This window comes from Ornithodoros turicata, chromosome 5 (genome assembly GCF_037126465.1).
Source record: "Ornithodoros turicata isolate Travis chromosome 5, ASM3712646v1, whole genome shotgun sequence".
NCBI classification, from domain to species: domain Eukaryota; kingdom Metazoa; phylum Arthropoda; class Arachnida; order Ixodida; family Argasidae; genus Ornithodoros; species Ornithodoros turicata.
In genome coordinates, this window is record NC_088205.1 from 1,550,329 (window position 1) to 1,576,762 (window position 26,434).

At 43.8% G+C, this 26,434-nt stretch overlaps 1 protein-coding gene across 3 annotated transcripts in view; it reads left to right on the forward strand.

Moving 5' to 3' along the window:
• Positions 1–26,434, forward strand: part of LOC135393790 (adenylyl cyclase 78C-like) — a 288,020-nt gene that overhangs the window by 189,960 nt on the left and 71,626 nt on the right. The window lies entirely within an intron of this gene.

Here is a 26,434-nt window from a genome sequence, read left to right on the forward strand (position 1 = left end):
TCTTCATACTTACTGTTCCAAATCTATACCGTTGGAGGGTATAGAAGAGAAACAAATTCAAAGACTCACACCTCCAACTTCTCGCAAGGGTGTAAAAGAGGTATAAGTCAGGGCTGAAGTAACATATTTATACCTCATCACACCGTCTATACCCCGTTTATACCATGTGCGAGGTATAGATCACCGAGGTTATACCTCTCACTGTGCTTTGTATACTTTTACTTGCGCAACGTGTTGCACCACATTAAGTCTTTTGGTAGAGACGGTATCATCTCAGCTACACATAAATTTAGTTAATAAACACATGCTTCAGTGCAGCAGCATCTTAATCAACAGGGTGAGCGATTTATTGCAGCTTGCTATCTGTACCTGAGATAAGCAGATCTAGGCGTCCTCCCTCGTAAAGTCGCTCCTCGGGTGAAGGCGGCTCCACATTTGGCGAGTCCGCGGTGTATAATATCAGTATTGTAAGCGTGAGTGCTCCTCAAAAGATTTTTCTTAAAAGCTCGCCCATGTTTCTTTTTATCGCAAAAACTTCCAATTTCTGTTGACACTGATGCTCTGTGTCAAAGTATACATTAGTATGTATACCTTATAAGCGATGAAGGAAGAAAAAAAAAACGAAAAGAAAAGCGGCAATCCAGTCAGGTAGTAGTGAGAACACAATAAGTACAGGGAACGAAGCACTCTTTGGAATAAAAGTTTAATATTCGCAAGCTTTCATGCAGATCCTGCGTAGGTTCTGCACGACATTTTGTGAATATTAAAGTTTTATTCCACTGAGTGCTTCATTCCCTGGACTAACTGTGTTCTTAATATTACATAAGTAAGCTGCCTTATGTAGAGCATACCAGATAAGGAGTATCGCTAATATAAAGGTGTACCTTACTATCGGAGCACCTGATACAGGCTTACCTTGTAAGGGCTCTATCTTGCTGTACCTTGGAGCGGCATGCCTTGTAAGGATTGTACCGTATAACGTAAAATGTACATTTTTGCAAAATTGTACCTCCTCAAGGAGGTCTTTTAACAGGTATAGCGTTTAGAGTGTAAGCCAGATGTACCCAACTTGCGACTCATGTTCTGTCGATACTCCTGTTCACAGAACACAGATATCCACTCTGAGATACAAAGTGCCTGAATTTTTCACTGCACTTCATACGTTCGTTGTTGTGTCCGTTATTACGCAGTATTTCTTTTTCCTATTCTGTACTGCACACCTGCTTGGGGACAGTTCATTCGTTTAATTTACTTCATTCACTCCACGTGTATGCCCATACATCACTCACGCGCTCATTAACTATGGTCAGGATTTTTTTTTTAAAGGGAAATATCATTTTTCAATCGCAATAATTGGCTATATATACTCGGTAAAGAGGGGCGCCATATCGCAGCACTAGCAATCTCATGGAGCGTTGCCTTCATTAACAGCAATTAACGTTTTTAATTGAGGAAGATAGAAGTTCCCCCCAATATAACAACTTCGCGGTGCGCTGAACCGTTGCCGTTTTCAGGAAAATGATCGAGCCAATGTAGCGACTGAAACGGCCAAAAACGGAAGATTTTTAGTCTCATTTTTGTCGCTCGCCGAGGAACGCGCTTTTCCTTTGCCCATAAATGCGAAGGAGCTGCTGCTTGTTCTCCTACTCAGGGAAGAGAGCGTTTCTGCGAGAGCCTCCCAAAATGGCATCCAAACCTGCCGTTTTTCCGTGGCCATTTCCTCGCGCTGTATTGGCTCAATTCGTTTTCTAAACGGTAACGGAATAGATGTTGTCATTGGGCCAAGCTTCCATCTTTTGTAATTAAAAACTTCATTAGTGAAAACTAATTAGGGCAACGTTCCAGGAGGTCGCTAGTGCGGTGATAAGGTGGCCCACATCACAAAGCACGAATCATTGTAATTGAAAAAAAAAATCCTCTATAAAAAAAATAAAAATAAAAGCTGACCACAGTTAGCGTGGGCGTTCCGTTCTGTACAGGGCTTGTGCAGAAAAAGTAGTTCCTTATTTACGCCCGTACCGCGCGTTCTACGCTTACCGTAGAAACTTCTGGTGGCGCACGACGACCCATTCATGCGACGAAAAAAAAAAAAAAAAAAAAAAGGAAACGGAATAAAAAATCTGATTCCGGGCGAAGTTGGTATCTCGGGGAATGCCCTCACCGATTCTGCGGCCAGATGTGCTCCTACAGCTGGGCCTGTCACTTCTGTCCTGCTTACTCCGTCTATCTGCCAGCTAACCATTCGCCGATACCGCCCGAATAGCTCTCGGGCCTTTTTTCAAGACGCTGTCAGGACGAACTCTTCTGCGCTCGATTGACTCTACGATGGCCCACACACTGGTAGGTCGCTACCCCAGGGACGAAGAGTCCTTGCTCCACAGGCTTCGAAAGATTGATTGATTGATTTGTAAAAGAAACAAAAATGAAGATGTTAGTCCCGAGCCACTCATGACTAGCTTCTCCAGGACGCGTTGCTCAGAATAGAAGAAAGGGAAACTACACAAATTTATACACTTTGAAATGGAATAGATGAAAACATCACCACAAAACATGACTGAAACTTGGCTTCGACTGAATGTATCGCGGACTCCGGCGCTGCTCTTCAAGATGGGTCACCTTTCGTCACCCAACTGCCCCACCTGTCATGTCGAAGGAGGCATCCCGCACTTGCTGCTCCACTGCACCCGTTACCGCCAACATCGTCTTCTCCTATGGTCGCGCATCGCTCGCCTAAGGATTTCGGACTTTTCCCTACGCTGCTAGGGCCCAGACAAGATAATCAGGTGACAAAGGCATTTGTTCAGTTCCTGCGGATCTGTGGCCTTCTGGGTGAACTTTCCAGTTGTTTCCTTTTTGTTTGTTTGTTCTTCTTCTCCTTTTCTTTCTTTGCTGGGAATAGCAAGCCGCCGTAGCGCAGGTCAACTATTCCGTCCTTCTTTTTATACAGTACGCATATACCCCCCCCCCCCCCCCCCGCCGCACCATTCTTATAGTCTGCCTATTCAGTTCACACGACTCCCCCACTAGAATGGAGTATACCGGAACTTATTCTCGCAGTCTTATTATTATCGTCCAGTACTGAAACGCTGCAGCGCGCCACACTAATGACCATGGGCTAGATTTTGAACTTTTCGCTATCCCGTAACGCTTGCTAAACGCTCGTGCTCCCCGGTTGACGGCCAATGCGCGTGACGGAATGAGCGCGCAAAATTTGAAAAATAGCTATAACGATCGCTATGTGCACATCAAGATTGAGCCCCATGCCTTGAGCTCGTGATGCGCAAACGTCTCAGAAGCATTCTCGAGTGTACTTCGGGTGCCCTTAACAGGGATATTATACTTGTTACGGTGGATTACACCCTTCCTCTTAATGGGATGGTCTCGTCTGCCAATCGTAATCTCTGCTGACGATTCCTTTTTCAGTGTTAAGCATTGACGTCACCGCAGTTGCAAAACCGGGCAACAGTGTTTGCTTCCGTGGATACTGAAATGAACTCGGGCGTTTCCATAATGAGATGTCCTTCAAGCGACATACGAGTGAGTAGGAGCGAACAATGCGCGTTACGCAATGCAGGAGGCATCTGGCTCAGTGAAACAATGCAAACGTTTCATTCAGTTCAGATTCCTCTCTTTGGCTTTGTAGTGAACTTTGCGGAGTCGTAATTGAAATTGTATTAGGCAACTTTCGGATGTCCTGCGTTAGTTTATCGCGGGACATCCAAAAATATCGTACGACGTGGCAGAGATGGATGGCAAGCTGGGAGAGAAGCGTTTATATGGTTAACAGTATACGCGTTGATCGAATGTTATCTCGCGTTAGATCCAACCGGTCCGGTTGCGGGCCACCATTGTGCTGATTTCGGATAAAAATAAATTTAATGAAAATCAGAAACTTAATTGAAAGAGTCATAATACGGAAAGTTAGTCTCGTAATATTATAGCGAAGATGAACGCGGTGCGATATACTTCTACCACTAAAACGTGACCCAAAAATCGGTAGGGTTCAGCGTAGCTGACGCATGTACACCTTGAGGTTACCTCAGATCAACCTATCCTACCTTAGTTGACGAGAGCTGTTCAGGCTGTATAGCAGGATTCCTATTACTGCCGTTGCCTCAACCCGTGCAGTGATCACAACCACCAGCGTCGTGTATCGGATGACACGCGGCTTCGCGTGAATACTTCATAGTTATGGAGCGTCGTGAAGACTCCATGTGTCACGAAGGCGAAGCGTCATGAAAACGACGCTGTGTGAAACATTCTAAAGCCCCTTCATGCCACTTACAAGAAAGGGGTGTACTTTAACTCCTTTTCCTTGCCACATATATCACTCCCGTTTGGGTACACTCAAAAGGGAGTGACCCCAAAACAAGTTACCCCTTTTTTAAGAGTGTAGACGCACAAATGTACGACCATCTCAGGAGGAATCTCGAGCTGTGGTTCGAAAGACTTATCTGCAACCATTTCCAAGTTGAAAGTTTTGCTTTGCGATCACTGAGCCCATTAGTGCACAAAGCATTAGGAACGCATTGGGTCGTGTCTTTCTTTTATGCCCTTATTTTCGAAAGCTTACGAAATCTTAACTCTTAGGAAAGGCAGGCGAAGCACAACGCTGCCACGCAACCTTCTTTTTTTATAGCGAGACCGCCATGTATAAACCGCGCAAAACATTAAGACCCTAACGGACACGGAAATTATTTTAAAGCGAAAGGCCTCGAAGGAGAAGATAAAGCGTTGCTTGAAAATCAGCAATAACACGCCAGAGTCCTTCCTTTAATGCAAGCTGTCGGAGTGTTAGTATAAATAAGCTCTTCGGAGGAAAAAAGGTGGGGAAATATTCCAAATTCGGATGCTTAATCTTCGTAATGGGTCTGTTTTCTCCCGCTTCTCTTTGGCCTGCTTTCACGCGTGATTCCTGGAAAGCGCAGGTTTGTCTTCGTTTATCTCCCCCTTTTTCATTCCAGTGGGAAAATATAAGCAGCTGCCAGATTAAAGGTTTCTGCTCGAGGTTCTACTCCACGAGCAAACACGTAGCTTTTATTTTAAGTTATCTTATACCGCTGTCACATGCCTAATCTTTAATGAACATTCAAAAACACATGATCCTCGATTTTACTCGGGTGCAATCCGCGTTGTGTTCGTTTCATCATGAACTCGTTCCCTGTAAAGTAATTAATTACAAGTAATTGAATTACTGTAATTAATTACTTTCCTAGTAATGAATTACTTCCGTAATCATATTAGGTTTCATGTAATTGTAACTGTAATTGAATTACTTTTACAAGTAACGCGTAACGCATTTTGAATTACTTTCGGAATTACTTTGAACGCTATCTGGGAAGGCCCAATATTTAAAGTTTGGTCAGTTCCGCACCGTTTTTTTTTTTTCGTTTCTTTTTCACAGCGATTACCCAAAGACTCGATTCAGATCGGTACATTTTTCGGTACAGATTTTTTACATTTGAATGTGGAAGGAGAAAAACTCTTGCGCCACGGGAAAAGGAGTACGAATTGTGGGTATCGACCCGCACTTCGCAGTCGTCAGAGTGCTTGAAAGATCTTTCTTGCGTGCTCGAGGTGTTCCTGAAGTACAATGTTGGGCTGCCCAGCAGTGCACCAGTGGAGCGTCTGTTTTCAGTTGGTGGTCTTCTTATGACAACGAGACTTGACAAGAACAGACAAGGACTTCGAGAATACATTGCTCTTGAAAGTCAAGACGTTACGAGCTGCACTCATGATCTGCACTTTGTTCACATTCCTGAAGAAAGAAAGCCTTTTGACTGTGATGTTCGGTGTTTCTTTAACATGGCAAGAGACTTGTCCTTGTGTATGACTTCTCTAACTTATTTTTCTACCACAGGCACAACTACCACCATCTTTCAAAACATGTGCAATAAATGTGTACATCAAATCTGGCTGTTTGCACGTCGTTTGGTTGTTGCAGTCAACTTTGTGTAATGCAATTACTTTTTCAGTAATTGTAATCGTAATTGCAATAGAAAATGAGTAATTGTAACTAATTTAATTACTTTTGTGAACATGTAATCGTAATTCAATTACTTTGGAAAAGTAATTTTTACAGGTCTGGTTCCAACTATAGTCGTGTTCAACTTAAGAAGGAAAATAAATATAGTTTGCCAGCTTTCAATGTACTCGTGTTACTGTGGCGCAGATAGGATGTCTGGACACAAAGAGGTGACACTCTTTCCTGCGCCAGATAATGTGATCCATCACACTCGCTCTGCTTCCGTATTGGCTGTCAAGACTGGCCACATGACGTTAAGCGAGCCCTCCCTGCCACAGGGGTGGCATCCAATGTATTGCTCCATAGAGGAAAGCGTGCTGGGCGAACGCAATGTATCCTGGACATGTCCTGGTCACACGTCACAGCAAACGTCAACGCACACGTGACCTTAAAGCTGGCCGCACCCGTGATCGGCGGCCAAACCATTTGTAAACAACGTGTTTGTTGTTTCTGTGCGACGTTTTGGACGGCTTTCGACCCCGGTAATTATTTTATCGATAATCTCCCAGTAAATCGCGCAGTTTTTTTACATAAGGCCTCCTAGTGTTGACGACATTCAAAGATGTGATGACCAGGGTTGGCTACTGGAAACGGAAATGACAAACGGTAATTACCGAAATTCAGCAGGAAACGAAAATGGAAACGGAGACAAAATTGTTTTAGTTTCCACTACCAGAAACCGAAACGGAAACGAAATTCAAAAGTGGTAACTTTAACGGAAACCAAATTCGCAGGACGTCTCCCTCAGTGTTTTCGCGTTAACATGAAAATTATATATATGTGCACTATTCTTCCAGTCATCATTCATTCAATCATTCGTTTATTTTCTGGACTTTCTTTCGTGTTGAGCCCACTGCGCAGCAAGATGGACGCGAAAGTTTTGGATGACGGGTTATTTTTGCGCACGAGCGGATACTTTTGAAACTTAAAGGCATGTATTTCCGCAACATAGAGAGTCATCTACTTGCGGTGTATAAGATTCCTGACGAACTTTACATTAAAGTCATTAGTGTTTGTGTTTGGCGTGGCTGTCCTTTTGCATCTATTATGTAACTAGAATATCTGACATGAAAAAGCCAAAACCAGACAGTACGAGTTCCGGGTGAGAAACAGAAGCCAGAACCGAAATTACCTCGGAAACAGAAACGAAATTCTTAAAGGGAACGGAAACAGAAACCGCTACCGAAAATCGTCCAGAAACGGAAACGAAAAGCCGAGTTTTTCAGTTACCGGAAACGGAACCGGAAACAATAATATTTTCGGTAACCAACCGTCGTGATGACGACCGCGCATTAACGCCCACTGAGCCGATGCGATGTTGCGGAGGAAGCACCGCATAGTTCACAATGGGAAAATACCTTCATCTCTTGGCTTTATCCCGATGGGAATATGTCGGCAAGCGGTAAAGCGACATGTAAACAAAGTCACGTGACCTCAAAAGGACGTTTTCTATCACGTGTGACCAGGACAGGGTTTGTTTTGTGTGTGTTTTGCAAAAAGCACCCGCATGAGGGCAGTTACAAAAATGACGGGTTTATGTCACCCCTGTGCTCCCTGACAGACACTGCCCTACTGTTGGCGAATGATGGCGGTGCAGTATTTCTCCTGGCGCGCGTTATGGTGCATCCTTACCTCAAACGGCTTATGTAGTTGACGGACTAGATTTGTTTTCCTTCTTCAGTCGAATACGACTGTAGACTAAGTATAGTCTAGTAACTTTGGCCACCGTATAGGACATTGGTCCATTATATTTACTATATTTCATCGCATTGATGAGAGCAATGGGGTAGAGTATCGCCGCTAGCGATGAGACTCCCCAATCAATATCATGAAAATAAAGTTGTTGTTCTTGTTTACTTTGGGGATGCCTCCCTTTTACAGCGATAGCTGTAAAGTGCAGGTAGAAAAGGGAGGGGAAGATTCTGGAGTTGGTGGTGGTGACGAACCAGCTTGCCGTTGTTGGCCTCACGTATGTGGGCTGCGTCACGACTGCAGCCAAAATGTGATGATATGGTGTGATAACAGATGAAGGAATGATGACGGCCGAAATTTAAGATTCTTGAGTTGGCCGAAGAGTGTCTGAAGCTGAGACATCCAATGATTCGGCCCCGCGCCTCACTGAGGGTGCCTCGGGCTCACGTTGGGACAGGCCTGCACTACAGTGCTACGTGGGACCGTATACTGCGTGAAGAAGTGGGGCATAGATGAGGTAGTCCTCCTCCTGTGGCCCACTGCAACTGGAACTGTGCCGACTGTGTGCGAAACTGTGAAAAGTCTGCTGGAAAACGTTGGGAGAGCAAACATAGCACAGCCGACAGTTCGGGTTCGGATTCGAGCAAAGGATAATGTATTCCGCCGGCCAAACTGCTGTTTTGGAGGACATGGATAACCGTGCGAGTGAAACTATTCTCTAAAAGCTCCCTATTATTAGAGATAACGACCGATTCACGGCGATGAACCAACAGGAAACGGGAAAAGTGAAAAAATTCGTCGATCCGACCAAAGCCAATTCTGCGTAGAAACTGGGCCTAGTTGGATTTCAGACATAAAGCGGAAGACTAATAGCTAAAAGACAATACCACCAGACAGGGAAGGACAATACCACCTGGCAATGGACAATACAACCTGAAGGTAAATTGAAGCATGGTCTTCAGATTGGGAGAACTGAGAGGCACAGTGACTGTTCCTCTACTTACCATCGTCCTAAGTGTGTTTAAAGTGGGACTCCGCAACAAAATCAACACAACGATTGTGACATAGCAGTAACCCTTGCGGTGTCAGGAACATACATACGAAATATCGCGTTCCCGAAGTGCGCAGATTTTATTCGAACGAATTATTACGAAGTGAGCGCTTCGCCTCTGTGAAGCAAGAGGGCGCTGAAAGCAACACTGCCGACATCATCCTGCATGGAAGAATGCAAGCTTCGTAGCAGACGGCAATGCCGGGTGACGTCACAGTATCTTCTTCCGGGCGAACCGCTGTGCGCTTTGCATGTCGGTTTCGGTTTGGTATTGTCATTATTTACGAATTAATTACTCGCACAAAATGAATGCGAATGTTGTATTCGTTATCAAGGGAGCGGTTCGTGTTCGGTATGATGCTCACCTGAGTTTTTTCGAATCCTTCCGAAGTCTCCCTTTTAAACTATAGAAGTGATTCCATAACGTTGGGTTTCACTCATGAATGAATAGAAGCAAGTACGCCATGCCAATAGCCGTTGGTCACAAATACCCTTACTCTTGACTCCTACACGGATTCTTAAGCCATAGACCACATTAATGAGGTTTTCGCCTCATAAACAAGTTGTCGCAAACATTCTTCTCACAACACGCCTCTCTCAAAGTTTGCAAATGTATCCCAATTGCACAATTATTCATTAAAATCTTATCGCTCTGCTCGACAACAGACATCGGTCGCTGCTCATTAACGGTCAGGGGGCCTATGCATCCCGTCCATACCATATTCCACGTCCTTCCAATATAATGATCCGCACGCTTGCATCCTTCATTTCGTCGACTGCATTAGTCATCCTGTTCATCCTCGGAATTCCTTGATGTCCTATGCAAGCGGTGAAATTCATAAGGCGCACAGCCTACCCGTTTCAATACGAGAAGGGGAAAACTAAGCGAGCGTATGGCGTAGGTGCAGGCCGGCTGGTGGACAAACTTCATAATGTGAAAAGAGTCTGAGTCTAGGCACAACTATAGAGAGACAGGACGGATAAAATTGCACGAAAATTGACTCATGATTTAGAAATCTTTGGGCTTGAATATTACGGCGTCGTCTCCGATCTACACGAAAACAACCTTTCAAATTTATTGTACTTTTTTCCTTTACGAAATAGGGACTTTGCCGAAGAATGCGTTACGTTCCACGTCTCTTTAACCAGCTCTCTCCCGAATTTTTGCTAATTGATTCCAGGTTCAGGCTGAAGAAACATAAGCAGTATCATTGCGAGTAGTGTATGATATGACTTGTTTCCCAACTTCCAGTGAATGTCGCTTGACTGCCACGGGCTCGGTGGCACTTAGACGGGCCTGCTGTATTTTACTATTGTGTATATAGAATGGGAAAATATGAAAATTATTGTTATTATTGTCTAGCGTTTGTAGTTGATTTATTGCGTTCGTCTTGTTGGACCAGCGGCATGGCCGAGTGGGCTAAGGCGTCCGCTCGTTGGTGGTAACCAAGGTCTTGCTGTAGGCTGGGAGGTGGTGGGTTCGAATCCTACCACCGGCTGTGCTGTCTCAGGTTTTCCCTGGGTTTTCCGAATACTTTGCAGACGAATGTCGGCCCAGTTCCCCCTGAAGTCGGCCCATGACGCATACTAACCCCCACTACTTCCTGCTGTCCTCTCTCCACGTCTGTACACCGCTCATAGCCACAGTTGCTTCGTGGCGCTAACACGCAATAAAAAAAATCGTCTTGTTGCGATCCTTCGTGTATTGTTCGTGGCATGGAATGCTTATTCCTGGGTTATCCCGGGCTAAGTGAGATAAGAACGTAAAAACGTGCTTGTATGAACGGCGGTTGGAACACTGTCCCGTTCCACTGGATGTAGCTCTCTCTTACTCTTTGTGACTGCCAAGGAAGCACTAGATGCGTCAGAAAGATAGAATTATTCTAATATGTACAGGGTGTGTGCAGATAAACTCCGGTGGTACTTGCACACGCAATTCGTTGCCGCCGTACCTGACGAACTTCCGGTGGCTACCGATGGCGCATTTATGCGCGAGAAAGCTAGGGAAGGATCGTGGGAGCCACACCCGGCGTAATAAATAAACAAAGCGACCAAAGAGTCGGCTACCGTGCACCGGATTAGGGCAGCGTGCCGGTCTCGGGAGTGTTGTGTGCAGGTACCGCTAGCGGCACTACCGATGAGCATTGATGTGAGACATCGTTTCGGTCTCTGCATCGATAGCTCCCCTAGCGGTACCCGATTACAACTTTCCTGAGACGGCCATGTTGTCCTATTCTGACACACTGAAGCCAATGTGTTTGTCGCTTTGTTTGCTTTTTTTTAGGTTTAAAATGGCTCCCACGATTTTTCTGTAGCTTTCGCAGGCACTGTAAATGCGCCATTGTGCGCCACCGGAAGTTTGTCGGGTAGGAGACAACGCGTTACGTGTGCAAGTGCCACTGAAGTTTATCCGCACACACCCTCTATATTTTTATTTACTTATAGTACCCTCAGAGCCGTGAGGCATTGCAGAGGGGAGGGGCAAGACAAGCATATAACAAAAGATGAAGATCCGTAAATACAAATGTAACGCAAAACAATTAGCAATACATGTAATGTAGTTACAAGTACAAAGGACACTGACACTGCGTGGTAATGGGGAGGATGGTGAAGTAAATCTTCGACTGTGTTCTTGAAGGTGGGTGAGTCGCGGATATCAGCGACGTTCCGCGGTAGACAATTCCATTCACGAGATGTGCGGATGAAAAATGAGTCCGAGAAAGAATTGGTGTTGCAAGGGTGAACGAAGACTTTACGTGATTGATCGACGCGTTGTGAAATGTATAGTGGAGACCATGGGTAAGACGAAAGAACGGGATCGTCGTGGCAGCATATTCATTGGAATAGGATGGGACGGGCCATTTTACGGCGATGCCAGAGAGGAGATAAGTGTAAAAGTTGTTTCGTGTGTGTTATACTTGATGTGCGGTTGTAATTTGATATGATAAAGCGCGCGGCTCGATTTTGTACTGATTCGATCATTTTCGCTAGGTTATCACGAGCCGTGTCCCACACCGATGGCGCATATTCGAGTTGGAGTTGGGGTCGAGCGAGTGAGTTATACAGATGAAGCTTCACGGTGGTAGAAGCCTGATGAAACGAGCGGCGAATGAAACCGAGAGTTGAGTTTGCCTGACCGCATATATGGGTTATGTGTGTTTTCCATGACAGGTTAGGTGATATGTGGACACGTAGGTACTTGAACGTGGAGACCTTTTCAAGGTTCACACCACTAACGTTGCATACGACTGGGGGGGGGGGGGGGGGATGAGTTGCGGGATCGCGAGATTCTCATATACTTGCACGTACTGATGTTCAACTCCATGGACCAAATGGAACACTAGAGTGCAATAGAAACCAGGTCATACTTTAGCGGGTTTGCATCGAAATTGCTCGTAACAGGAGTGTATATGACACAGTCATTGGCATAGAGTCGCATAGTGGAGGAAACGAGGGTGGGCAAGTCATTGATGAAAATAACTGAAAAGAAATGGACGGAGCCTTGGGGAACTCCCGGTACTACGGGTGCGGATGAAGAATTAGTATTGTCCACGTGGACAACCTGCAAGCGATCAAGCAAGAATGCCTGGATCCAGGCCAGGATTTTAGTTTGGATTAGATGGGAGCATATAACGTGTTCAGTGATCTTGCAAGGCACACTGGTTAGTGATATGGGGCGGAAGTTGGCAGCTTGGCTCACGCTACCCGCTTTGTGAACTGGTATGACCATTCCGGTCTTTCAGGCATTGGGCAACGTTCCAAATTCGAGGGACTGCTCGAACAATTTTGCCAGTATCAACGATCAGTAGAACTTTGTGCTTTTCAGAAATTTGCTGTTGATGTTGTCCACCCCAGAGCTAGAGCGTAGCATAAGCCCCTCGATGATCCTAACCACACCGAGTGGATCAGACATAAGGGAGTCCATTGGCATAAGATTACGTGGTGATGGTAGATGTGAGCAGTTCCTTCTGACAGGGGAAAATACACTGGCAAAGAGTTCGTCGAAAACGTCAGCAGATTAATTTAATGGAAATGATCTGCCCTCACCACGAATTAGTGACGTGGGCGCGCAAACTTGTGTGTGTTTATATATACATAAACTGTACTCAAGAGGGTGCAAAGAAATAGACGTCGGCAAAAATCACACCACACAGAACGTTCTGTAACAACCGTGTCTATTTGACAGAGACATCATTCTCATCTTACCACCTTCCTTCCCGCCCCCATCAAGTTGCACGTAAGCGATGCAGAAAGGTAAGTTTCCTATCTGACAATCCCTCTGACGGCGAAGAACATCTTTATTTCGATAATGATCATTGATTTGTTTCATCGCCATGGGCGAACCTATGCAGTTATCGGCTTCTTCTTTCATAAACGGAACTTCCATAATTTTGCGAGTAATGTAATTGTCTGTTTGTTTGTTCCAGCCCCTTTGAGCATAGTTATGCACCAACTACCTAAATCTGAACTTTTGATAACTTATAAACTTTGCCGCTCTTCGAAGTGGGTTCAAACTTATACGAATTTAGAAACAGGCCCAGTCAGAACTCTTTATGCAATTTGAATTCATTCGTTGAAGTTCTTCCACGTTGCGTCCGTTTCTACAAGCCCCTCGTCGTGTTTCGAATCCTTGATCACTTTGTACAGATAAGATGACTTTAACACTTCATCAGAATGTCTCTAATCGGAACATGGAAGACTAATACCACTGACACACGGGCACTCTAAAATGCCTTTCCAGAGAAGGGCACTTACCGGAACGGCGTTTGTGCCCGTTGACACACCATAACGGAGATTCTCCCTTCTAGATAACGGGTCTTTTCCGAAAAAGGAGATTGACTATCTCATTTCCCAGCGGAAAAGGCGTAGCCTCGATACCAGCATCCGCGGATGACTAGCAGATCCGATTCTTTAGCACTAAAATGCGTATCTCGAAGATCTTTATCAGTCGTTAAAATAGTTTGGCAAACTCACAGGGGCCTTAGCATGTATTTTTCGAGTGATAATAAATTCAATAATGTTGCACCCAAAAAGCCTCGTGTACAGTGGCGAGACAGGGTTACATGGGCTGTAATAAAGTTATGGGAAGACAATTTAAGTGATATGCGACACAATAGTGAAGTCTACGCTCGTATCGCCGAGGCATTCAGCAACTCCGGAGTGCGTTAATTGATACACTAATGCGAGATCGCCCTTGTCGTGTGTTAGCGGCGTGAACCCTTTTTCCTAAAGGGTCCTTCACAGCTGTAAAGGCCCCCTACTTCAAAGGAGTTCTAGCCTGCCCGTGTGTCCCGGGTATTAAGCCCGTGACTAAGCCCTTTCGATTCCCTGATCTATGTTTTCTTTGCTTGTTCCTTTACAAGCACATTGGTATTCCAGTGCCCGTATGTTTCTCTTTCTATTCTCTCCTCTCTTCCCGCCTTTCTTATTTTTTCCTTACCTGACTTCTTCCCGTTTTCTTTTCTTTTGTTTTTTCTTGTCTTAATTTTGTTGAGGTCAATAGCAGGTTGACAATGCGTTCGACTGACCTTCCTTTTTCACTTCAACTAAGCATACATCACCCCCATTCATATATTAATTATATTCATATATGCATTTTATTGCAGTTTGTGCCGTGCGTTCCTTGTGCCCTTGTGTTGTGTCTTTACAGCTGCTAATATTTGACACGAATTCATATATTCGAAATGATTATCTGAATTTTGAGTCCCGCTAATTGTCAACTTTTTTTTCGCCATTTTCCAACTGAAGGATAGTGCTTGTCGTTCGTGAGTCCGTGTTAGCGGTCCTCCCCTCCCCCTCAATTAGTTAATGAGCAGATCCACTTATATATGTGGTATAGATTGAACAGGCCTACCTCCGCGGTTGATACTTTTTTTTTTTTTTTTTAGATGTAGGGTGTCAATCGATGGGTGACGGTGGAGTTGCGTGTCAAGTTCTCGTCGCGGAAGAGCAGGTTAGGTACATAAAGGGTCGACGGGTATCATGTATTGACTGGGATTTATGGGTCCGTGCCCGTATGTTTATGGACGCTATAACGACTATAGGCGATGCATAACGTTAGGCTGAATCGCACCCGACATTCGCATGCACACATCCGCGCAATGTAACGGTGCCTTATAGGTAGGATTCCGCGCTTTCGGTCTTTATTTCACGGCGGATTCGACGTATGGTTTTCGGTGTTTATTTGTTTCATAAAATTGGGCGTTTTTCGGGGATTTTTTTTGTGAGTACACGGTTTATCCTGCAGTTATCGGCGGATATAAATCGCAACGGAATTTTACAAAATTGCGTCCCAGCGCAACCTAAATAAATACAAAATTAATCCCTGTGAGACATCACCAAAAAAGAACACATTATTGCACCACAGCGAAGTGATGGCACTTAAATCGTTAAAGCAGAGCTCATTTGAGCTTGTTGCAGCTATTAATCCCGTAATCCTTCCTCGAACGTTCATTTGTATTACATGCTTTCGATTAGAACTGAATAATAATAATAATAATAATAATAATAATAATAATTTTTTTTTATCATAATAATAATAATAATAATAATAATAATAATAATTTAAAAAATCTACCGGCGTATGTTTTTCGGCGTTTTAGGTTCAAACCGAAAACGCAGAACCCTACTTATAGGGCGCTTCATTTGCCACAAACAAGTGTACTGCGTATACAGAGGTGTTTTCTTATTTTGCTCCAGATAATGAGGTGGAATTTTTATAGGAAATAATGAGAATTGCCTGAATGTTCCTTCTCGTTATATATCGAATTTATCAGCTGGGGGATTCCGTTCCTCGCTCTTCTTGATTTTTGTTTTAACACTCAGATTTAAACGCCCTGTTATATCTAGACAGGCGGTAAATACTACGCGACACATTATAACTGCACTGTTGCAGCCGATTTTATTATTTATTCATTTAGTATATTATACTTTATTTATTATTGTTGTTATTATTATTATTAACATATATTCAGTATAATAGCAATAAGAGGCACTGCACGCCTTGAAGATAGCATGTGATGCTTACGTACGTTTAAATTTAGTTATCAACAGTTATTGGTTCGTTATTCCTGCTAGAACATTTCACGTTAGTTGCTTGCAATGTAGCCACAGCTCTGGATTTTTACCTAATGCGAGACATAAAAACGGATCATAAACCGTAACACCCAACGAAAATTTATGGCGCTTGTTGAATAGTTAATAATGAGAGTCCCTGGCCTCCGTTATTTATTTGTACGCAAATTCGGTGGACTTTCAACGCCGTATATATTTCATACGGATAAATGGGAATTTTACAGGAGTACCATTTACACTTAAAAGGAAACGCCCACACCAAATTACCGACCAACTTGCCGAGAAGTTAGCCGTACCCAAAAAGGTTTCGTTGTTCTATACTGCGGGAGGAAACGTCACGACCTGGCCATTCCAGGTAAACCACACAACATGTATACAGGATGTTCCAGTTAAATCATCGGGCTAAATAATTTGCGAACGGGTGCACCAATCGAAGAACTTACTTTTTTACGAATGTCTGTACGATACTGCATACAAACTGCGCACCGTGTGAATGAGCGGGTGACGCTCATTATCTAAATAAACATTCAAATGAGTTTCGTCAAAAAACATGATTTCTAAGGCAGAGCGCCGTCGGCATTAAAATGGGTACTACCCCTTTTGGGACCTTCAGTAGACACCTTTTAGAGATAAAGATGCCACCGAAGCGGGTCATTTGTTGCAGTAATTGTGTTCGGACTACATATTTTGTTGTGGATGGTCACGGTGAAGCGCAAAAGAATGCTCTTCCACACCTTTATTCACCAACGAATTACGTCCCTGCACCAATGAATTACACCAATGAATTACGTCCTCTTGCGCTTCGTCGCGACCAGCCGCGACAAAAGTATGTAAACCGAAACCAATTGACCTGCAACTTGTACAGCAACAAATGACCCGCTTCGGTGGCAAATTTTTCTCGAAAAGGTGTCCACTGAAGATCCCAAAAGGGGTAGTACTCATTTCAATGCCGACGAAGTCCTGCTTTAAAAACGATGTTTTTTTTCGCGAAACTCATTTGAATTTGTATTTAAATAATGAGCGCCTCCCACTCATTCACACGGTTCGCAGCTTGTAGGTGGTATAGGTCGGATACTTGTAAAAAAGAAAGTTATTGGAATGGCGCGCCCATTCGCGAGTTACTTAGCCACGGGATTTACCTGAAACACCCTGTACACAACGAAATCTTGTAATTCTTTTATGCTACGCTGACACACAAAATGTCATGGCAAAAGCGTAGAGTTTGTTACAGTACACACAGATGCAAATCACCTCGTCACCCCATATGGATGCTCGCTGCGTCCGGTTCACAACACCACCTAGAGTATGCGTGATCTACATTTACGCTTGTTCCGGACACACGCTTCGTGCACATTTCCACAATTTAATGCTCATGGTCACGTTTGAGCGTCTCAATCTCGAAGCCGTGTGGGGATAACAGCATTCCCTGGGCGAATGTATAGAGGTCGTACTCTGATAACTATTTTTCTTCATTACGGAACTGTCGTGCATGAGAACTGAGAGCCTTCCTTTATGCAAAATTGAGATTTCTCTCTCTCTCTCCTTCTTTTTTGTTTTTTGTATACGACGCAAGCAATCGCTCCTCAACACTTCCCGCCAGGATCGGTATATTCGGAAGCATTCCGCAACTTGAGGAGCTATTCGATCTCTTTTTTTATTTTTTTCGAAAGACGCCGAATCTGCAAAAAGACATTCCGCGGGTGTGTTTAATCATTTTTCGGCAAACGCCAGACACAAGAAACACTAGTAATAGGTAAGGGTGCCGTGAGAAGTCTCTGACAGGGAGGAAATGAATGCTACACAATAGAACACTGCATACTGAAATTCTTGGCCCATGTCAGAGCCATGTGCAACACCGTCGAGGTCTTCTGATGTTCTTGGAGTTCCTCTTGGCTACCGGCTTGCTCCAGACGCTGTAGGGTCCTCCACTGCAACTCAAGGAACATTGACGCGTCTTTCATGTGCTTCTTTCTTTTGTGTGACGTAGCATTGCGCAACTGGAGGACGAGAGTTCAAGAGTTGTACTTGCACAAAACTTCATTTCCATATTTCACATCTCATGTTTCTCGTGTAATGGGGTAGTGTACTGCTCTCAAGCGGTGAATGACCCCAGGCCATAGTCATGATGTATTTGTTGTTGTTGTTGTTTGCATACTGGAAGTCTTCTCATGCACAGCACACCAGCGTTTCATACTTTTTGCCGCGCAGAACACAAGGACGTTGTATAGCGACAAATCTGCCTCGAAGGTGACTCACATTATTTGCGATAACGACGAAATCGGATTACCTAGCGCAAAATGATCAATATAGACATAGTTTCCTGACAGGTCCTATATGTAGAACAAAAGAAAAGAGAGAAAAGAGACAAAGCTGAACTTCCGCCATTGCGTTCGCTATATCCGGTTCGTCATCCAATCAGGCGACCGTCAAGGAGCAAGAACGACAAACACATGAAATGTCCGTCAAGGAGGATATGACGCGGACAGTTAAAAAAAAAAAGACGTTTGGAAATAAAGCGGAAGTGACTCCTCAGCTCTCCCACACTGACGGGGAGCCATAATTGCATGCCGTCACTTTGTGCAAGTCCACATTTCAGAATACTCAGCTACTTATTGATCCGGGGATTCTGCACCAACCAATCCGAGAAAGAATGGTGCGCCTCTATAGTTGACGAGGGATTATTAAGGGCACAACAACAACAACAACATATATATTGTGATGATGAAGTGGGGAGTCACAGTCAGCAGAGTTGCGAATGAGAAGCAATTAGTGAGCGCCCGGACCTTCTGCGTTTAGGAAGCATAAAGAGAAAGGTGAATAAAACAAAACAAAAGAAACATTAAAGCCTCGGCGTCAATGTAATTGAAACTTTCTTTGGGATCCACAATCGAAACAGACGTTCCATAGCTGATGAAGTATCATAAATGCGGTCTGTCTTGTGGATAAAGTCGATACTATAACAAAGCCTGGGCGCGAGCACACAAAAGATACAACACAATACAGGTTGATGCAAAAGCCTCAAGACGGAAGCCGTCAATATCTCGAACAGAGATTGTTCTCCTTTCAGAAGAACACTCCCTACTCAAAATATCGGCGGCTCTCGTCCAGAGGATCTTCCCTTAACAACACCGTGTTGTCCTGTATGCCCACTCTCGTGCTTTCTATAGTATATAGGCGTTTCATAATATTCACGATGCGTCAAAGGCACAGATAGAGTTTACACAGATTCAACCATCACTTCGATTATAAGTTGAATAGCATATGCAGTGGTGGATCATCATATAAATAACTTGATTGACGCAAAATTGTTATGTCTATAGTCGCCGATATTTCCAACACACACCTTTGTTCTACCGCATAAGCCAGCGCTGTAGTAGAACAGTCTCTGTTCGAAATCTCGGCAGTTTTGAACTGAGGCTTTTGCTTCACAGTATACCGACGGCGTGTTTGAGATCCGTAAATATCCTTGCAGAAGTCAATATGTTTAGCCGAAGAAGCAAGTGCCACTAAATGTGCCCACTACAGGGACAGCACTTGCGTTAACTCGCCCGGTCGACTTGAGATGCATATAGAGTGAGGCACCCTATTAATTGAGAGTGCCAAGGTCACCCAGTTCTCTACTGAAACTTCCCGCCGACAAAACGAAGAAAGGTCTTCTCTGTGCAGACACCGAAGACAAGTGCGAGTCAGTAACGAACCAGTTGAGCTCGATAACTCTGACGCTGGGCTGTTCCAGCTCAGATGAAATAAAGCGCTCTTGGCAGTTTTCTTCATTGGGTTAGCGCGGCAAAGTTAACGAAGCAGAAATGAGGATTCGCACGCCTTGTGGCAAAATGTTGGTGACAAAACACAGGCTACTTCACTCTAAATATAGACACGGCACAAGTACTGTCGAGAGGGTTTTGTGGTGCTCGATCCAATTGGAGAAAATAGAATGGAGGTTTCTTCCGTTCAAAATCTCTTGGGAGAATTGGGAAGTGTGAAGTTGGAACACGCTGCCAGCATCGAGATTTCCATGAATAGCATCGTATTTTCCTAGTTATTTTACGAATTCCTAGTAGCTTCTCAGTTGTGCAAATACTTTTGGCAGACTCGAGGAATTTTACTCGACAAAAAGAACTCGTTACGAGTTAGTTACATTTTTTGCACAGTAACTTAAGTTACTAACGAAGTTACAGGTAATGAAGATGTACTCGAAGTTCCTAAGGGACTTTGAAAGAGTAAGGAATTACTTCCAGTTTAGTTGTTACCTAGTATACACTTTTTTAATTCTTGACCTTTCTATAATTAATTCAGATAGAAATAGAATTAATTAGAGTATCGCTCCTGGCGATGAAACTCCCCATTCGTCATCTCACAATTTGCGGTGCAAGACGTTTTACAATAGTTTTGATATGGCGAAAGAAGCGTGCCTTTTTAGGAAGGCATTTGATGTTTTAATATCGTGATAAGGTCCCCCAACGGCACACAAAGCAGGCATTGAAAGTTTTGGTCCAATGAGCTGTCCTCCACGCAGATTTCGTAGAACCGCACCAAGTTTTAATCTTGCTACACAGTGCCCTCTGTCATTATAAATACGTACACTCCTCGTTGCTATGATTGACATCGCCTAATGTACGACCAAAACATAATTTGTAGCGTTCACCGCGCAGCAACAAGGGAGTGGAGTCAGACGTGCCGTCTCATTAGAGAGGGAGGACGCAGCTTGCGATGTTTGTAGACCAGAGTCGAAGAAAATTAACCTGGAGCTTACCCCCAAGTTACTTTGAAAACGTTAGCTAAAACAGGAACGAGTTTACTGGAGCTGAAAAGCAACGAGCTAAGTTAAAAGCTACAAAAAAAGTAGCTTCATTAACGAATTACCCTCAACACTGACTTTTGGTGTTCAAATATTCTTGACGTGACCTTTTGTACTTTGGCAGTGACGCACGGAAATAAACTTGTATTTTTGGAACCATCTCCGTCCCTGATATCGCGAGCTGCAGAGCTTATCGAAAGATGCAGTTAAGTAAACTATGGCATTCGCTTAGACTGACCGGTTTCTATTTGCAACAACGCGTCACAGGCGATTTAATGGTGCAGTCAATACATCTTCGCTTTGTCTACGCAGCTCACTTCGGAACGGTTACGGCTAACAGAGACGATGACGGATTTTCGTGCTCAATCGAGCTCTCGTTGTGGCGATTTTCTTTGTTCTGCACCAGGAAATACTATTCATGACGGTCCAAAGCTCTTGCGTTTCCCTGCGCTTTCAGCTGAGCAAAATGGACGAAAAACGATATACAGAAATGCTACAGTTGGCTTCCCCACATTGAGACTAACCTTTAGGCAGAGCACCCTTTACAGGAGGCCCGCCGAAAGGTCTGTAAATCGTTCAGCTTCATTTTTGAGAGCGCCTTTTCCTTAAGGACTGCAGATGTATAATTACGTATGGCAGCTATTGAAAGACCAACGGCCCTTGTCACGTTGCCTCGTTGTAACTTCGATCTCTTTAAGCCCACCGTACAAATGGTAAATTGAATTGAACTGAAAATTTGATCAGACGCGATTGTACTGTGGACGGACATGCTCCCATCATGAAATACACAAGATTAAAAGAGACTTGTCTCTTTGTTATAACTTTTAACAGTCTGTTTCGTAATCACTTCTGCACTTTGCATCTAATATTCAGTAAAGTTCTGTAACGTGTCGCTGCTACGCTATAATAAAGGAAATACGGGCAGATGACCTAGGCTCAAACTCGGCAGCTAATAAGATAAAACGGGGCAAAGGGGAAGGCCGGAGTAGTCGCGGAGTTTGATTGCTAGATAGCTTACTCCATTCAGCTGAGTATAAGCAAGCCATGCCAAGAATTATGCCGACAAGCATAGTGACAAGCGACCCCAATGCAACCACGACGAGAACGGTACCACGAGAGGCGCATTTTTCTCGTAGTTCACATTAGCACGGTTCCAGTTTTACGACTTCTGAATGTCCGGTGCATTCTTCGCCCTCATTTTTCATCTGTAATGCTCGCGATAGCTGTGTAAGGTCCCCAAACGTCGACAGCCGTGTAAGCCCGCCCAACAACTGCGTAAAGAGAGAGAGAGAGAGAGAGAAAAGAAAAGTAAAACGTTTCTAAGAGGAAGTTTCCTTCCTTTGCCTTGTGGTTATTTACAGCCACTCAGAAATCCGCGTGAGACGTCGCTCGTGTTTGTTTTTATCCGGCAGAAGCCAAATAAATTCGTTTTCGTTGCACCTTACGCCTTATGAGCTCACAAGTAGTAGCCCGTCGCACAAACTGATTCAGTTTGTCTCCGTTTGCAGCGTCAGCGTGTATTTTTATCCGCTCAGCAGTAAGGTTGAATGCACAGGCTAACTTCATTGAGAATATCACCTGCACGACACTTGAGCCTTCTTCAAGGACGTCGTGGGTTCGCCTTCTCTTGCAAGAACCTACTCAGGAACAGCAATTAAACCTACCGACGTGGAATGATCGGCTCTCTAAGCCTTTCGCCAGGAATTCGGTATCTCAATTCCGGGCCTTCCTAACGTTCTAGTGGTGGCGTCTCTGGATGGCCATTAATTCCAATTAAGCTGTCGCTTAGCTGCTGTTTATTGGATGGTTTCTTTATTTTCCACCCTCTTCGATAGGCAGTGAGAAGCTAATATTAAAGACCCCGCACTGTGACTCCCTGTGACGAAGACGACAGGCATTGTGTCAACGATATTGTGGGTGTTTCAAAAAGCGATCAATCTAATTTGAAATCAACTGGCGTGTTGATGCTTACAAGCGTCGCGTACGTCCGGAGGTTCTCAATGTGTAGCAAGTTTATAACGGAATCCGAATGGGAACGGATGATAGTATGAAACGGAATGAATCAACCACTTCGGGGTACACGTAGCAGTTCTTAGTAGGTCAGGTTTTGATCCGTCTTCGAAACAAAGGGGGTGGGGGGACATATCGTCAATATTGTACGACCTGTGTTGCTGCGATTAATTTCAAGTGGCATGCATTCTCTTAAATTAAGAACGCCGAAAGGTGAGAAATTAATTGTTTCGGTCTTTCCTTTGCACTGTTCCTAAAGCTAAGGGCTTCATGCCGCACCCACCAGGTTATAGGACTCCCGAGTTTACACAAACAACCTGGTGTTGTGAGGCTTACGTGTCCCGCTCATCCTTCCTTGACGTAATCTAGTATTACGTTTCTCACGCACAATGTCAGACCTTGTTTCGCAAATCAATCTCTCTTTCCCTTCGCCCCTCCCCAATACCTTGTCCACCGCCTACGACTCTATGTTGCCCGTACACCCTCACTTCTCTTTAAAATGGGCCGGCTATTTCCTTTACTTCTTCTTAATGAACATATACCCTCCCCCCTCTCTCCCAATCCAGTCCAATTAGAGGAAAAAAAGACACGATTTCCAATAGATCACAACGATGAGCTGGCCCTGGATAGCGACATTTTGCGATAAAGAAGACAGACCTCTTCGTGCACCAGTAAATCACAACCATCGAAAAACAAGGCATCCAGACCGCGCCACTACGTGCCACTTCGTCGTTGAGCAACTTTCCGCCATCTGTCGGCAAGGTAACTAACTAGATAATAATTGCACGGGACACAGCTTACCGCCATCGCTGAAAAAAGAGTGGACACCTGCGCGTGCCATTCCTTCTTATCATTTTTTTTAATAGCCAGCCTTTTTCAAACAGAGGCTCTGAACACAGGTGTTCTTTTATACTTTTATGTTTGTTTCAAGTTAGATAGCGCATATATTTCTATATGTTCATTGTTCAGAATAACATTTACAATTCAGATGAGCTGGTCTTATGCAAATCGTTTCCCAACTTTTAATATCGGGTCGCCTCGTTTATTAACTGTTTCGCAGTTTCACAAGTATAAAAACTGTCGTATAATGTGCGGCTCTAGTTGAAGGGTATTGCGGCTAGTAAAATAGATGAACGTATTTATTACAGCGTCTGCTTTTAAATCGAAATCTGTGAGGTTACCATATTAAGCACATGTAGGCGAACTCACAGAGCGGGTATACGCCTTTACTAGCATGAGAACCAGAAGGATAAAAGGGTGAAGGTCAGTCGGACACAAGGTCGAGCTTATATTTAATTGAAAGAAAAAAAGGAGTTGAAGAAAAGAAGACCGACCATGAAAAAGTACAGGAGAAATAAAATCATTGGTGGTTTGTCAGCAATTTAGACTCGTTCGTCCCATACTCGGAGGCTGATCACACGTTATTTATTTATTTATTTATCGATCGTACCCTACTGCTCCACATCAGTGGAATTACGTAGGGGAGAGTGCAGTACACGACATGCAATAATAACAAAAATACAATAACACGTAGTACGCATTGAGCCAAAAGAATGTATGGCGTGATAACACATCAACAACACAAACAAGTACAAAATCTAACCAAAGTGTGAGCCGTTACTCCGAAAAGAAAGAAACCAGTTTTTGTGAAAACAGAGTCGCTGAGTCTGAAAGGACAAGGTCACGTGGAAGGCTGTTCCAATGTGGTATTGAGCGAACAAAAAAGGAGTTTTGAAACACGGAGGTGCGAAAACGATATGGTTCGATTTTACATTCGTGATCTAATCGATCGGAAAAGAAGTTTGGTGGCATCAGATAAAGATCACGCGAAATAGCGATGGTACCATAATAAATATCATAAAAGAATCTGAGATTTGCTATCCTACGACGAGTTTCTAACGTGGTCCAACCCAGCACGGACTGTAAACTAGAGGCCCTAACATAAGGCGAGTAGTTGCCTGTTACCCACCTAACGGCTCGTTTTTGGATCTTCTCAAGTTTCTTCTTGAGACCTATTTCCATTGGGTCCCAAACCACACTACAATATTCCAGAACGGGACGAATGTACGACTCGTAGACAGTTTCTTTAACGTCCTTTGGGGCACCCTTAAAATTTCTTTTCATGAACCCGAGAGTCCTACTAGCCTTATTACTAATATAATCTATGTGCCTGTCCCACTTGAGGTTTCTACTAAGTACAACCCCTAGGTATCGATATTCTTCGACCGTTTCTAATGCTTCGCCATTTAACTTGTAATCTAAGGTATACTTGTTAATCGAAAATGCAACGCATTTACATTTTTTAGCATTTAAGGTCATACCCCAAACTTGACACCACTTTTCAATTTTAGTCAGATCCTTTTGAAGTTCGTCGGTATCACTAGTTGTTTTAATTGTCCTATAAACAACACAGTCATCTGCAAACGTTACGTTATGTGTCCCTCACGAAGTGGCGTACTTCTTTTGTCACTCTCCACTGTGTGGGATGTCATTATATAGTGCCAAACGAAAAGACTGTACATTCCAGGTGAGCTGGACGCCGTTGGAGAATGTCACGTAGAGCAGTCTATCGTTTACAAAACAAGAGGAACTGTTATGTATCTGGTTCCACGTCGCAAATTCTGCAGTTGAGAGAGTTTAGACAGATTTATTAGAACAAAGGAAAAAAAAAACGGGGAGGTAAGGTCAGCCAAACGGGACGTCCGCTTGCTATTCGGTAGAGAAAAAAGAAAAAGAAATAAAAGAAGAATAAAATAATAACAAGAAAGAAGTAACTGGTTTTACATGTGGGCCAGTAGTCGCGAAGGTAATACATTATTGTAAAAGTTCTGAATTGAATTCCGACATGCTTCGTTTCTTTTCTTTCTTTCTTTCTTTTTGTTCACGTAAGTGAGTGAAAAATAGATTGACGTGCCGAGCAGGCCATACAGCTTGAGCATATCCCATTAGCAAGGCGAAAAATTAGGCACACAGGACTGGTTTATGCAGTATTACGTGATGTCGTATTGTTTCATGTAGCATATTTATATGTGCGTTTGAGAGTGGAGGTGCCTCAACTCAGATAAATCCACAATAATTTTCACTTGGAACGTACCTAACCTACAAAACGCCTCACTAAAACTACCTGTCCTGAAACATAGATAGGTAGAAATCCAGCGAACCGGTAGAGATGTAGGAAGGGAGTTGCCTCAGGACAGAAGCCGCCGATATTTCGAACAGAGACTGTTCTTCAACAGTCTCTGTTCGAAATATCGTCGGCTTCTGTCCTGAGGCAACTCCCTTCCTGTCCTGAAACATGCCCTGCAGAAGAAGTCTGATTAACAAAATATCGGCTTCTAACCTGAGGCTTTACTCTTAGCATACCTAACACGGGTTGAACTTGTGCAAGAACAAACCCACCCTTAATTTATAGCCGTCTTGAAACCTGATGGCTGATGTAATAGTCTATACCGACACACCCAAAAGTCAACAACCATAAATGATGAAGTGATCACTAGTGATGGAGTCACTGGTGCGGTTAGTAAGGCAACCACAACGACAACAAATAAATCCTGCCTATGACACTATCGTTATTTCTTATCCATTTTCTTTGGGAAGAACGAGGTAACAAAAACAACAAGAGATGAAACATCTCTTTATTGCGTAGGTTACAAGCTTTCGCCCAGAGAAACGTAACCTACGCAATAAACAGATGTTTCATATTTTCTTGTTCTTGTTATATCGAAGCTAGACTGTGCCGTTCTTCGCGCGTAAGAACAGGATATGTAGAAACCGAACTTGGGGC